Source organism: Pleurodeles waltl, chromosome 6, assembly GCF_031143425.1.
Source record: "Pleurodeles waltl isolate 20211129_DDA chromosome 6, aPleWal1.hap1.20221129, whole genome shotgun sequence".
Taxonomy (NCBI): Eukaryota; Metazoa; Chordata; class Amphibia; order Caudata; family Salamandridae; genus Pleurodeles; species Pleurodeles waltl.
Genome location: NC_090445.1, coordinates 1667527332 through 1667540874, shown reverse-complemented (window position 1 = coordinate 1667540874; position 13543 = coordinate 1667527332). Strand labels below are relative to the sequence as shown.

The window sequence follows — 13543 nt, the reverse complement described above, 5'->3', positions numbered from 1 at the left end:
TTATTACTGACTGTGCATCCAATTGTTACCTTGTGAAAAGCCTACGCCCAAAACTATAGGATTGAGTTGATTACGGAGACAAGCTATAGGCCAGTTTGGTGCGCTGGGAAACATTATCTCCAATGCTGTAGGCCTGTTCTGCATATTATGAACTATCATGACAAAGGCAGTTGGTCTAGATTTTGTGAAAAGCATCTGTTAATGCCAGTAAACCTTGAACAGCTGGTTGTTACCACAGTGTGTGTAGATTACAGTCATGTATTTTGTTACATGTGATCTCACAGATTATTTTAGTAGGTTTGCATTGGGCTCCCACTCTGACAGACCATGGTTTTTTTGGCTGTGATGAGTTAGGCGATTTTGAGAGGTGTTGTATAGTTTTAGACAAGCTGTATTTTTCTACATATTTGTACTTTCTACTTTTTGTGAAGCACATATATTAAAGACAGCATGCTTATAAGGATGGATTGGTATTACAACGTGTGGCTGCAAAGTTGATCTTAGGCGTAGGTCATCATCTTTATCTGATATCAGTTCTTGAACATAGATTAGTTCAAGGTGGGCATAGAACACATGAGTTTTTCAGCATCACACACTTCTAGGTGATTTTTCCCCTCAATGGGTTCACCAGAGACACTTTGAGTGATGTATAAAAAGGCCGCACAGATGCGGGCACTTCCACAGTCAAGCACATATTGTAGAGGAATTCAGAATTCACACACACCTCACCTGCCAGTGTGAATTGTGCAGGTCAATCTGAGATTCAGCAGTGATTTTAGGTTGTCCCACCTAGGATCCAAACAATCTCTCTATTTGGGCTACCACATGTCCTTGTGCAGGCTGCTGCCTGGACTCTCCCTCCAACCCTGCATCTTAGGTACCCTTTGACTGTAGCACAGACACAATGGATCCCAGTGTGCCAATGTCTACAGGCTCATGCTTAAAATTTGAATATATGTCGAACTTTTGAGAAATTCACAGGGATACCCGTAGTACCCCTGAAAAGCTGTTTCTGTCACAGTTCCCACTAGTAAGTCTGGAATTCCTCCCTAAATCTCTTGTTCAGTTTTCTAATTTTTCCTTTCTTATGTAAAATATTCGTCCCAATGATGCAAACCCTTTCCCTACATTGTTGGGATTTTTATGGACAGTTATACTTGAAGGCAACTCTGCATTGATATTTAGCCCCAGCCCCAAACAAAAGGCTTGTTGATCATATATAGGGTGGCCGTGTGCCAGCCAAACATCTGTGAATGCCCATAAACCTCTAGGTCTTTGTGTGTTGACATACTTAAGGCAGGCATATCCCCATGCTCGAACACCCACAACTCACAAATTTGCCGCGCATATAATATTACACATGCTATTACACCAGTATCGCAGAGGTGTAATATTCGTCTGATCAAATTCATTTTGGGATATAAAGTCACCTTTTGCTAATACAAAATGTAACTTTGTATGTGTAAATTGTGCAAGTGTAAGAAATCACAGTTTAACTTTTATTTTAGGAATGACTTTCTAAAATATGTTAAGTAGCATTATCTGTTTTTTGTAAAACGAGTCAACCAGAACATAGGGTCTTACTTGAGGCATGCCATAACAGGAGGAATGTTGTAAATCAGTGTTCTACCATCCTGCCAAATCTGTTGTTTCCTCACTCTATAGAGAGTCAGGAAAAACCCTTGGTTATTGTTTGTGGAGCCTCTTCTGGGTCCACAGATGGCCACCTTTGGCCCAAGAGTAGCTCACCAGAGGACCATTGACCGTCACAGTGACGGTCTTACCTCTGTATTGAGAGCAGAATGATCATAACTAATTTCACTGCGCATGTCCACCAGGAAAGGTATGATTGACATAGGCAGGGGAAATGTTAAAAGGCCAACACACACAGGGAAATAAACTCCCTCTGGGTTGGTAATGGTTAACTTTTGTTCAGAACCGTGTTATTACCACTAATGCCGTTATCACAAATAGCTTAACAACGATTTTCCATTGTCAAGGCATGCCTGGAACTGCATGCATGGTTCCAGCACGCAACCCCCGACACCCACCCCCACCCCTAAAACTACCCCGACCCCTTACACTGCCCCTAAAACCTAAAACTGCCCGACCCGCCACACCACCCCTAAAAACTTAAATTACCCTGACCCCAAAACTACTGTGATCCCTCTCTCGCCCAAAAAACCTAAACTACCCGACCCCACCGTAAAACCTAAAAATACCATGACCTCCCACCCCGCCCCTAAAATCTAAAATCACCCCAAACCCCTCACCCCCACCCCTAAAACTACTGCGACCCCCACCCCTCGCCTAAAACCACCCCAACCCCTGCCCCTAAAACGTAAACTACCCAACCACCCACCCCGCCCCTAACACTACCCTGACCCCCGCCATTTAAACCTAAAATGACCCTGTTAGACTTTTCATCCTTGGCGTGGTCACTCTTAACTTTTTGCCTCTGTTTCCCAGGTTGTTGATGTGTGGCGGACTCTGGTTGTACTGTTTTTGTTACTCTGGGCACTTTACCACTGCTAACCAGTGCTAACGTGTAAGTGCTCCTTTACAAAATGTGTATGTAATTGGCTTATCCATGATTGGCATATTTGATTTACTAGTAAGTCCCTAGTAAAGGGCACTGGAGGTGCCAGGGCCTGTAAATCAAATGCTACTAGTGGGCCTGCAGCACTGATTGTGCCACCCACATGAGTAGCTCTGTAATCATGTCTCAGACCTGCCATTGCAGTGTTTGTGTGTGCAGTTTTAACTGTAAATTCGACTTGGCAAGTGTACCCACTTGACAGGCCTAAACCTTCCCTTTTCTTACATGTCAGACACCCCTAAGGTAGGCCCTAGGTAGCCCCAAGGGCAGGGTGCAGTGTATGGTTAAGGTAGGACATGTAGTAATGTGTTTTATATGTCCTGACAGTGAAATATTGCTAAATTCGTTTTTCACTGTTGCAAGGCCTGTCCCTCTTATAAGTTAACATGGGGGCTACCTTTAAATCTGATTAAAGTGTAGATTCCCTTTGGGAGCGGATGGACATGTGGAGTTTGGGGTCTCTGAGCTCACAATTTAAAAATACATCTTTTTAGTAAAGTTGATTTTAAGAGTGTGTGCTTGAAAATGCCACTTTTAGAAAGTGAGTATTTTCTTGCGTATACCATTTCTGTCACTCAGCCTGTTTGTGGATTCCCTGTCTGGGTCAGTTTGACAGTTGGGCTGGTTGCACATCACACTAGACAGTGACACAAAGGGAGCTGGCGTGTAGCCTGCATATCCTGATGAGCCATCTGTGCTAGTAGGGATGGGAGGAGTAGTCACTTACACCTGAAAGGGCTGTGCCTGCCCTCACACAATGCAGTATCCAACCCCCTGGTGAGTGTCTGGGACCTGGCCCGGGAAAGGCAGGATTTCACATTCAAAAGAGACTTTACTTTGAAATAGGCCTACTTCAAAGAGAAATTGGGTATAAGAACGGCACCCAAAACCACAGACATTAGAACACTTCTGGAAACAAGAGGAAGAATAGCTGGCCTGCCTTTGACTGTGCTTTTTGGAGCTATCCTGCAGGTGCCGCTTCTGCCAGAGTAAGAGGGCAAAGACTGGACTTTGTGTGCCTTCTATCTTGAGAAGAACTCTCCAAGGGCTTATTTTAGAGCTTGCCTCCTGTTTAAAGTCTCAGGGTCAGCAAAGACTTCTCTCTTTGCCAGCACCTGGAGTATCTGGAGAGACTCCTACTCTGCCCTGTGGTGCCCATCCAGTTCCTGGGACCCTGAAAGGAGAAGCTGGCAGCCTAAAGAAAAGGAAATCCACGCACAGAGTGCCATGCGGGGAAAAGATTGATGCAACTCTGACCTGCGGCTGAAGAAACATCACGCCGCAGGCTCTGTGGCTGAAAATCGACGCTCGCCTGAAACGCGACCAAAGAATCAACGCACGGAGCAGGAGAAACGACACGCAGCATCACTGACGGAGCCTGGGAGATTGCAACCTGTGCTGTGGGGTTTTTGGATCCTCGTGCGGCTGGATTTCTGACGCAAGTACAACGCAAGGCCTGCCCGGACCTGAGAGTGCTGACTGGATCGATGCATAGCTCTCCTGCGGAGAGAAGAAATGACGCGCCCTGACCCGGCGGAAGGAGAAACGACGCAAGGTCCCGCTCGTGAGTGGAACCAAAGCATTGCAATCCCTTTTTGACGTGCATTCGCCCATGCAGGGTTATTTTTGACGCACCCAAGGTACATTTTCACGCTAACAGGGTTAGTGTGTGTTTAAAACTACTTAAAGACTCTTTTTGCATTTTTATTAATAACTTGACTTGTGTGTTGTGGATTTTTGTCGTTTTGGTCTTGTTTTGTTTAGATAAATATTTCCTATTGTTCTAAACCTGTGTTGGGTCATTTTGTAATGTTTTCATTAAGTTACTGAGTGTTGGTACAAATACTTTACACCTAGTACTCTGAAGTTAAGCCTACTGCTCTGCCAAGCTACCACGGGGGTAAGTAGGGGTTAGCTGAGGGTGATTCTCCTTTACCCTGACTAGAGTGAGGCTCCTTGCTTGAACAGGGGGTAACCTGACTGTCAACCAAAGATCCCATTTCTAACAGACCCCGACCCCCAACCCGCCCCTAAAAAACTAAAACTAGCCGACCCACCACCACTGCCTTTAAAAACTAAAACAACCCCCAACCTGCCCCTAAAACTACCACCCAACCCTACCCCAGGCCCACTTACCTGACCGTGTCCTTTCCGATCCTGAGTCTGTTTTCCTCTGCCTTAACCATGCATGTTCGTTGTGCAGGACATGTGTGGTTAAGGCAGAGGAAAACAGAGTTGTTATTCAGGAAAACATTGTTCCGCTTTCGTGGACAACGCACCTCGTTGTTGTAGAGTCGTGGTTCAGGCTGCTTTCCAGAGCAATCCCAACCAAATTCGAACGTGAAATGAGTCATAAAACGACCTTTACTATTCGAAACAGCTTTTACCAATAATAAAAGTTACTCCGTACGGAGTAAATAAACATGTTGGTGGCCTAAACGCTGTGATTTTGAAATTGCTTGGCTTGTGACCACAAAATCCCTTTATCGACCTGGCCACTCACTGGTTTCTACCTCTGCTGCATCAGGACTGATGTTCGGAGCTGAGAGGGCAGTAAGTGTATTTAGTGCTGCCCATAGTCTGGCCTTGAGCTCTCCTGCAAGGCTCATGATAGCTTACAAGCGAGGCTTTTTCTTCTCTAGGGCTCTCTCTAATGCTGTAATCAGGTTATCACACATTTCTGCCCTTAAAAGATTCTGAACAATGTGCATACCACAATTATATCACAGTATTACAATGTCACAACATGAAAATATATGGGGGTGATACAAATGTGTGAAAGCTACGAAAGCAGCAAGATTGTTTTCACAATTTAGTCCTGAATATTTCCTCTAAATCTTCTGTTTGTACAGGACTTTAGTGTCCTGCGGGACATGTTCTAGTGTTTAACCAGCCACTTGGTTGAGGGCTGGCTTCACATAAACACCCCACACCCACCCAACACAGGCGTCACCGGTCAGGTGACCCTGCCAATAAATAGGGGCGGGCGCACGAGCCCATGGCCAGTTTACATAACCCTACTACCGTGTCTGTGTCACTTCATTTTGCAGCAGGAGGGCCTAGGGCCCCCAACACCACGCAGGACTATGGAAGCTGTGCACCTTTACACATTTTTTCTCTTTAGTCATTCACCCTCCCTGATGTTGTACAGTGCCATTGGTTGTGATCCCCCCTTGGATGTTCTCATAATCAGAATGATGTCCCAGGGGTATCCGTGGTTTATGAAGCGTACCCAGGACTGATGCTATTACACCAGCATGGACACTATCAAGAAAGATCGCAACCACTTTTTTTGTTGAAAGGCGTTTATTAAATTGAGTTTGACAAAAGTAATCATTTCTACATGGCCCCCGGTAAGCCAGTGCTCACATTTTCATCCATACAGCAAATGACATGCATTTATCTCCTGGTTCAACCAATGATTACCTAGAAGGAAAGGCCCTTCCAGGTCTGCAGGTTCACCTTCCGATGTGCTGTGCTTGCAGCCTCCAGCAACAGTTTAAATATGTGCAATGGTAGGCAGGAACGCTATATATTCCTAGAGCAGGGGTATTCAAACTGGGAGGCGGGCCCCCCTAGGGGGGCCTTAAATGATCTCAGGAGGGGCACCAGGCTCTTGGCAAAAGAATCATTATGCTGATAACAGGGCTTTGTTTTAAGCAGAAAAAATGAACAGCAGTAAACCACTCTGAAATGGGCCATCACTAACATGTTTTGTCTTTTACATCCAAGCTGGGAGTGTGTGTCAAAAGGGAAGGGACTCACCCTTCATAAAACCCCATCACCACCCCGAATAATCACACAGTGGATACTTTTATATATTAGTAAGGCCTGTCGGATCAGAATACTGTGTTTGGCACCATGTATTGCATTTTTAAAACAGTAACAGAACGTTGAAATAAGTCTAAACTTATTTACAAGTTGCCAATTTAATAGAAAAAAAATTACAAATGTGGAGTGGTGGGGGCTGATGATTTTGTTCCCACTGGGGGGGTGCGGCATTAAAAGGTTTGAAGACCACTGCCTTAGGGGGACCCACAAGTCCCTGGGAGAATGGCTCAGTGAGTTAAGCAAATACCACTGTGATGTGCCTTGATCTACAGGTCACCAGCGAGAATCCCAGCAGGACAGACTCAGCCTTCCTGTTTTTTCATGGTCGGGAAATTGAGTACCTATAATTTGGCCACTTATAAAACCTGTTATTTACATGCTTATATTATACACATGTGCAATATTGAAGTGGTATAAAATGAACACTTTTTTATTTCAGTCATACCTTGTTGTGACTAATTTTACACTACAACGGTGCTTCTGAATGCACCTTTTGTCATCTGTAGAACCTACTGCTCAATGGGGAGAACACAAAGCCTCTGAAAAGCTGCTTTTAAATCTCATCAGGGTTCAGCTAATGTTGCACGAGTGAAAGTCTTTAAAATGCACTATTTGCCACTAGTTTCTCCAAAAATCCACTGAGGAGAAATATCAAAACACCTATAACTGTGACTCTAAGCCTATAAATATTAGACTGGCGCCATTAGTCTAGAATCAGGGTGGGACCCCAGCATGCTATTTTTGTGACCATCGCTATTAAAAGCTCTGATATGCCTACTGTGCTTGTCGCTAAAGGACCATCAACATAAAAAAGAGACTGAGGGTCTGATTTAAATCTTGGTGGCTGGGATACTCCGTCACAAACTTGACCGATATCCCGTCTGCTATATTACAATACCATAGGATATAATGGGATTGGAATACAGAAGACAGGATGTTCGTCATGTTTGTTGCTGAGTAACCCCACCGCCATGATCTAAAGCAGGCCCTTAGCTGCTTGCCTATTTCATGTGTAGAGAATGTTTCCTTCTTCCTGTGATTCTTTTATCTAATTGAGGCATTTCTATCCGGTGCTCTGCTTCATAGACCCGCTGCACTGTTACACCCGGGCCTGTGCCTTCAGATGTTTCCAACTCCTTCAATGGCTGAGAGGTGGGAGCCCAGTAGGGATGCAAAACAGGCAGTAGGCAGCCTGTACGTAACCAGCGCAGTGAGGGCCTAATACGAGACAGTCGGTTTGAGGCACATAGACTCTGTCTCGTCTACCTCTATCTAGTAATAAGACTGAAAAACACTTGCATAGCCAAAATGAGGCTGAATGGTAATTGGAAATCTATGGATTCCTGTGGTAAGTGTTACACCCGGAGGAGAATCCATCAGGATTTTTTCCCCTTCATACTCTCCATAAGGTGGAGGACATTTAAAAAATGATTACTCCTCTGGATTTAGGACTATCTGCAGTAATTAGTGGATTTTCCATTACCACCCATTTCTAAATTGAACTCTAGCAGACATTTTTGTTCTCAGTTATAACTAGTATTAGACAGTCTTTAACGAAAAGGTGGAGCCAAGCCCTGATGTGCATGACCGCACTGCTCTGAAGCTGCCCGGCACATCTTGCCTCGATCCAAGCCTGCATGGTCCCTGGGACACTCTACATCATTGCAGTCACAAGACAGTAGGTGGCAGACTCTAGGCATTTCTACAGAAGGCCCTCCACACACTACAGTCCTGACCATCTTTCAGCTTACTTGGAATGCACCTGCTGCCATTTTTGGACTACCATAGCCTACTGCCGCCTTGAGAAGCTAGGGCCTCAATTTACAACATATGCGGGCCGGCTGCACAGTTTCGGAGGAGGCTGCCAACATTGGCCTGACCTGGTTCTACTCACCAATCCTGCTCACTTGGAAGGAGCACCACCCCCTTTACTACGGTGTCGTGATGACCCTGGAGACCAGCCACAGATGTATGTCACACACTCCACTCTCCGCAAGACAGAAACTCACCAAGATGGCTTAGGGCGGCTCAGACATATGTAACATGAAGCTCAAACTGATTAATTTGGAGGACAGAAGCAAAAGGGACACTATACGCATTACAGGTTGCCTCAGAAGGCGATAACATCTCGACCTTCCTCTGTGACTTTTTCTCTGATTTCATGAAGCAATCCTTTCATCTGCCTCTACAATTTCAAAGGGCCCATAGAGTTAAGACACGGCCTCTCCTCAACCTTGAACTCACCTCATCCCATCCTGGCATGTTTCCTTTGTTAGCGACAAGTCCAACAGTTCATTACCACAGTGAAGAAGCATGTTACCTACACATATGGGGGCCACAAAATCTTCATATTGGCAGACTTCTCGTACACCCCAAACAGAAGAAGGTCCTGGCTCTGAAACCCTAGCTTTGTCAAAGAGATATTCAATGTGGGTTCTGAAACCAGCCATAATCCTTATTACTTTCAATGGTCTTTAGAAGAAATACGATGTTTCAGAACAATGGCGACTCCTTACCAAAGTGCATTGGGTATGCTTATTCAGTGCCATCACCGGAACCTCCGCAGGCATCCGCCCACCGACGACAAGGAGAAACGCCTTCACCTGAAACATGTGACTCAGAAATGAGTCAAGGGAGACCAGTGAACTCCCCGGTATTCCCAACTCCCCAGGGACAAATCCAGATCTTCATTGAAATATTAAACCAGTCAATGAACCAGGACTGCCCGTCCCTCTATTCTTTCATGCCGCTATTACATGAGATGACCAACCCCTCTCTTTCTCAGTACCAGTGTGTTCCCCGGACCATCATCTCCTCTACCCACCTGCATGAGGAATGGTTGCATGCTTTAGCACTGACACCTACAACCCCTACTACAGTGTTGCAATATATGTGGATGTAATTAGTGGATGACTGTTGTTAGACTTGGCATCCTTGGTATGGTCTCCCCTAACTTTTTGCCTCTGTTTCCCAGGTTGTTGTTGTGTGCTGGACTCTGTTGTTGCAGTTTTTGTTACTCTGGGCACTTTACCACTGCTAACCAGTGCTAAAGTGCAAGTGCTCCTATATAAAATGTGTATGTAATTGGCTTTCCATGATTGGCATATTTGATTTACTGGTAAGTCCCTAGTACAGTGCACTAGGGTTGCCCAGGGCCTGTAAATTAAATGCTACTAGTGGGCCTGCAGCACTGGTTGTGCCACCCACATTAGTAACCCTGTAAACATGGCTCAGACCTGCCACTACAGTGTCTGTGAGTGTAGTTGTAAACTGCCAATTCGACTTGGCAAGTGTACCCAACTGTCAGGCCTAAACCTTTCCATTTCATACATGTAAGACACCCCTAAGGGAGGCCCTAGGTATCCCCATGGGCAGGGTGCAATGTATGGTTAAGGTAGGACATATGCTAATGTGTTTTATATGTCCTGACAGTGAAATACTGCCAAATTCGGTTTTCAATGTTGCAAGGCCTGTCCCTCTCTTAGGTGAACATGGGGGCTACCTTTAAATATCCTTAAAGTGCAGATTCCCTTTGAGAGCAGATAGACATGGAGTTTGGGGTCTCTTAGCTCACAATTTAAAAATACATCTTTTAGTAAAGTTGGTTTTGAGATTGTTTGCTTGAAAATGCTACTTTTATAAAGTGGGCATTTTCTTACTTAAACCATTCTGTGACTCTGCCTGTTTGTGGATTCCCTGTCTGGGTCAGTTTGACAGTTGGGCTGTTTGCACCTCTTTCTAGACAGTGACACATAGGGAGCTGGGGTGTAGCCTGCATATCCTGCTGAGCCATCTGTGCTAGGAGGGAGGAGGCGGAGTGGTCACTTACACCTGAAAGGGCTGTGCCTGCCCTCACACAATGCAGTCTCCAACCCCCTGGTGTGTGTCTGGGGCCTGGCCTGGGCAAGGCAGGATCTCACACACAAGAGAGACTTTCCTTTGAAGTAGGCCTACTTCAAAGGCAGAAATGGGTATAAGAAGAGCACCAAAACCCCTGAAAATTAGATCACTTCTGAAAATCAAGAGGATCCTCTGCCAAGGAGAAGAGATGAGGAGAAGGGCTGCCCTGCCTGTGACTGTGCTTTGTGGAGCTATCCTGCAGTTCTGCTTCTGCCTGTGAAAGGGTACAAAGACTGGACTTTGTTGTGCATTCCTGCTTGTGAAGAAATCTCCAAGGGCTTGTCCTGAGCTTTCCTCCTGTTGTTGAAGTCTCAGGGCCATGAAAGACTTCCCTGCCAGCCCCTGGGCTCTCTGCTGAGTCTCCTGCCCTGCCAAGTGGTGGCCTATCCAGTTCCTGAGGCCTTGAAAGGTGAAGCTGGCAGACAAAGACTGAAAATCCACGCACAGACCGCTGTGCGTGAACATTTTCAACACACCTTCCGAGACGCGGGTGAGAAACGACACGCCGCCGGCTTCGCAGCTGAAATCAACGCTCCACCTGCATCGCGCCTCAAAGATCAACGCACATGGCTGGAGACACGACACGCAACACCCTTGATGAAGGCTGATAACGTTGCAACCCACACAGCTCGGTTTTCTGATACCGTGCAGAGGGATTTTCGCCACAACATCGCTGGGTGTGGAAAAAAGACGCAAAGCCTGCCCGGAACCGAGGTGTTTGTCTGGATCGACAGATCACTTTCCTGCGGAGAGAAGAAACGACACACGGCGACCCGACCGGAGGAGGAACGACGCATGGTCTCGCTGGCGAGTGAGAAACCGACGCACACTCGCCCGTGCAGTGTTATTTTGATGCTACTCAGGTACATTTGAACGCTAACAGTGTTATTACTGTTTTCTCAAAGATTTAAGACTCTTTTGCTTTTTAAATGTATAACTTGATTTGTGTATGTTGGATTTTTGATGTTTTGGTCTTGTTCTGTTTAGATAAATATTACCTATTTTTCTAAACCTGTGTTGTGTCATTTTGAGGTGTTTTCACTTAGTTACTGTGTGTGTTGGTACAAATACTTTACACCTAGACTCTAAAGTTAAGCCTGCCTGTGTGTGCCAAGCTACCAAGTGGGTGAGCGGGGGTTAGCTGAGGGTGATTCTCCTTTACCCTGACTAGAGTGAGGGTCCTTGCTTGGACAGGAGGTAACCTGACTGCCAACCAAAGACCCCTTCTAACACTCACAATGCATCACCATGCAAATAGATGGTTTGTGGTGCCTGAAGTAGGGATTCTGCATCATTGGAAGTTGAATGTCATACTACTCCTCCGACACTGGCTAAATGATATTGTAGGAAACTGGGTTACTGGTTGAGGTGAGTGAACACCTCCTCAAACAGCCTACACAATTTGTGTGAGGGTGAAATATAAGCAAACCTCAAATTAACGTGCGCTCATCCCTTTGGTAGCTTGGCTCAAAAGCAGTCAGACTTAACTTAAAGGCAATGTGTAAAGCATTTATGCAGCAATTCAAACAGTAATTAAGAGAAAACACAACACAAGAAAGATTCCACTCAATTTATTAAATTATTGACTCCAAAACAACAAAGATCCAATCAGTAGAACCAGAGAAATGCAATTTTTTAAGATTCAGGTAAAAATAGTGCTTAAGAGAACAAAGCGCCAACTGTGCTTATCTGTAACACTAGACCGATACAAAGACACAAGTTGAGGCTGACCGCGATGGAGCACGAGTTGGATACTGGGACCAAGTTAGGTCCGCTGAACAAAGTTCCTTAAATCCTCATGCAGAGAGTTGCGAAGTCCCGTGTTGAGTATGTGTCATGCAGCAGCGATTCTGGGGAACTGCAGGGCTGCAATACAAGGTCCTGCGATGAAGATGCGTTACGCAGTGGAGGTTTAGAGAGTTACAGGATTGTGATGCGAGGTCCTGCATCAAGGAGGCATCTCAAGGTGTCACTTCTGAAGTTCTGCTGGGTCCTTTATTGGGTATGCATCATGGTAGCAGCAATTGCAATGTGGAGCTGCAAGGAAGTGTGTTGTGCCGCATCGGTTCTGTCCAAAAGGCCATGGCTGGGCTCGTAGAGCACCTTCAAGCCCACTCCCAAGGCTCCAGGGAAGGGGTGGCAACACTTGCGGGACAAGACCCACAGTAGGTAGAGTCCAGGTGCAGGGTTCAAGGCTGTTGGAGTCTCTTCTGTCCCTGAGGCTCTGATTCGGGACACCAGCCAACTAGCCCTTGGAGTCACCCAGTTAGTCCTGAGTTCAAGATGCAGGTCCAGATCTTCTTATTGAAGGAGAAGGGCAGCAGAGTAGCATTTCATCTTGCAGCAAAGCAGCACAGCAGTTCTTATGAGTCTTCCGCAGATCTAGAAGTGTACTGAAGTGTTGGGTCTGAGAGTCCAGTAGTTATACCTGGTGCCAACTTTAAAGTTTCCAGACAGTTCCACTACAAGAGCTGTTTGGCATTTTCTGTCTCCTTGTCTGGGGGCACAAAAGACGAGTTTCAAACCCTTTGTGAGTGTGCTGAGGCGGAGTCTTTGTGATGTTTAACTGTGGTATGTGACAGCGCTTCCCCCTATCAAGTCAGAGATGACCCATCCTGCCAGTACCTATTCCTCCTATGGCTCAATGGCTGAGAGCAATGCACAAAGGCCAGCTGCCAGCTACACCTAGTTATGTAACCCAGGATACAGGTTACAGGCACAAAATAATTGGGACAAGAAAATGACAACTTTCTGAAAGTGGCTTGTTCAGAACTCTGACTTAAAATCCAACTTTACCTTTAAAGATGGTTTTGAATAAGAATTCTTTAGAGACCAAAATCAACATTCCTACTTGCTCCCCATTAAAAGTTGTTTTACTTATTAAATGTAATAATAAAGTAACCCTAAAGTTACCCTATGGGAGTGGTAGGTCTTGCAGTAGTGAACAAATAATGTATGAGTCTTTCACTACCAGGATCTGTAAAAGTTAAAAATACATGTCCAACTCTTTAAAATTATGCACCTTGTCTTATTGGCTGCCTAGGGCCAACACTAGGGGTCACTTGTATGTATTAAAAAGGAAGGTTGGAGCCTGGCAAAAGGTTTATTTTGCCAGATTGAAATGACCGTTTAAAACTGTACACACAGGCTGCAATGGCAGGCCTGAGGCATGTTTAAAAGGATAATAAAGTGGGTAAAGTGGGTAAAGTGGGC

The 13543-nt window shown here is 45.5% G+C and overlaps 1 protein-coding gene across 5 annotated transcripts in view; it reads left to right on the top strand.

Moving 5' to 3' along the window:
* Window positions 1-13543, top strand: part of KCNT1 (potassium sodium-activated channel subfamily T member 1) — a 1355573-nt gene that overhangs the window by 871364 nt on the left and 470666 nt on the right. The window lies entirely within an intron of this gene.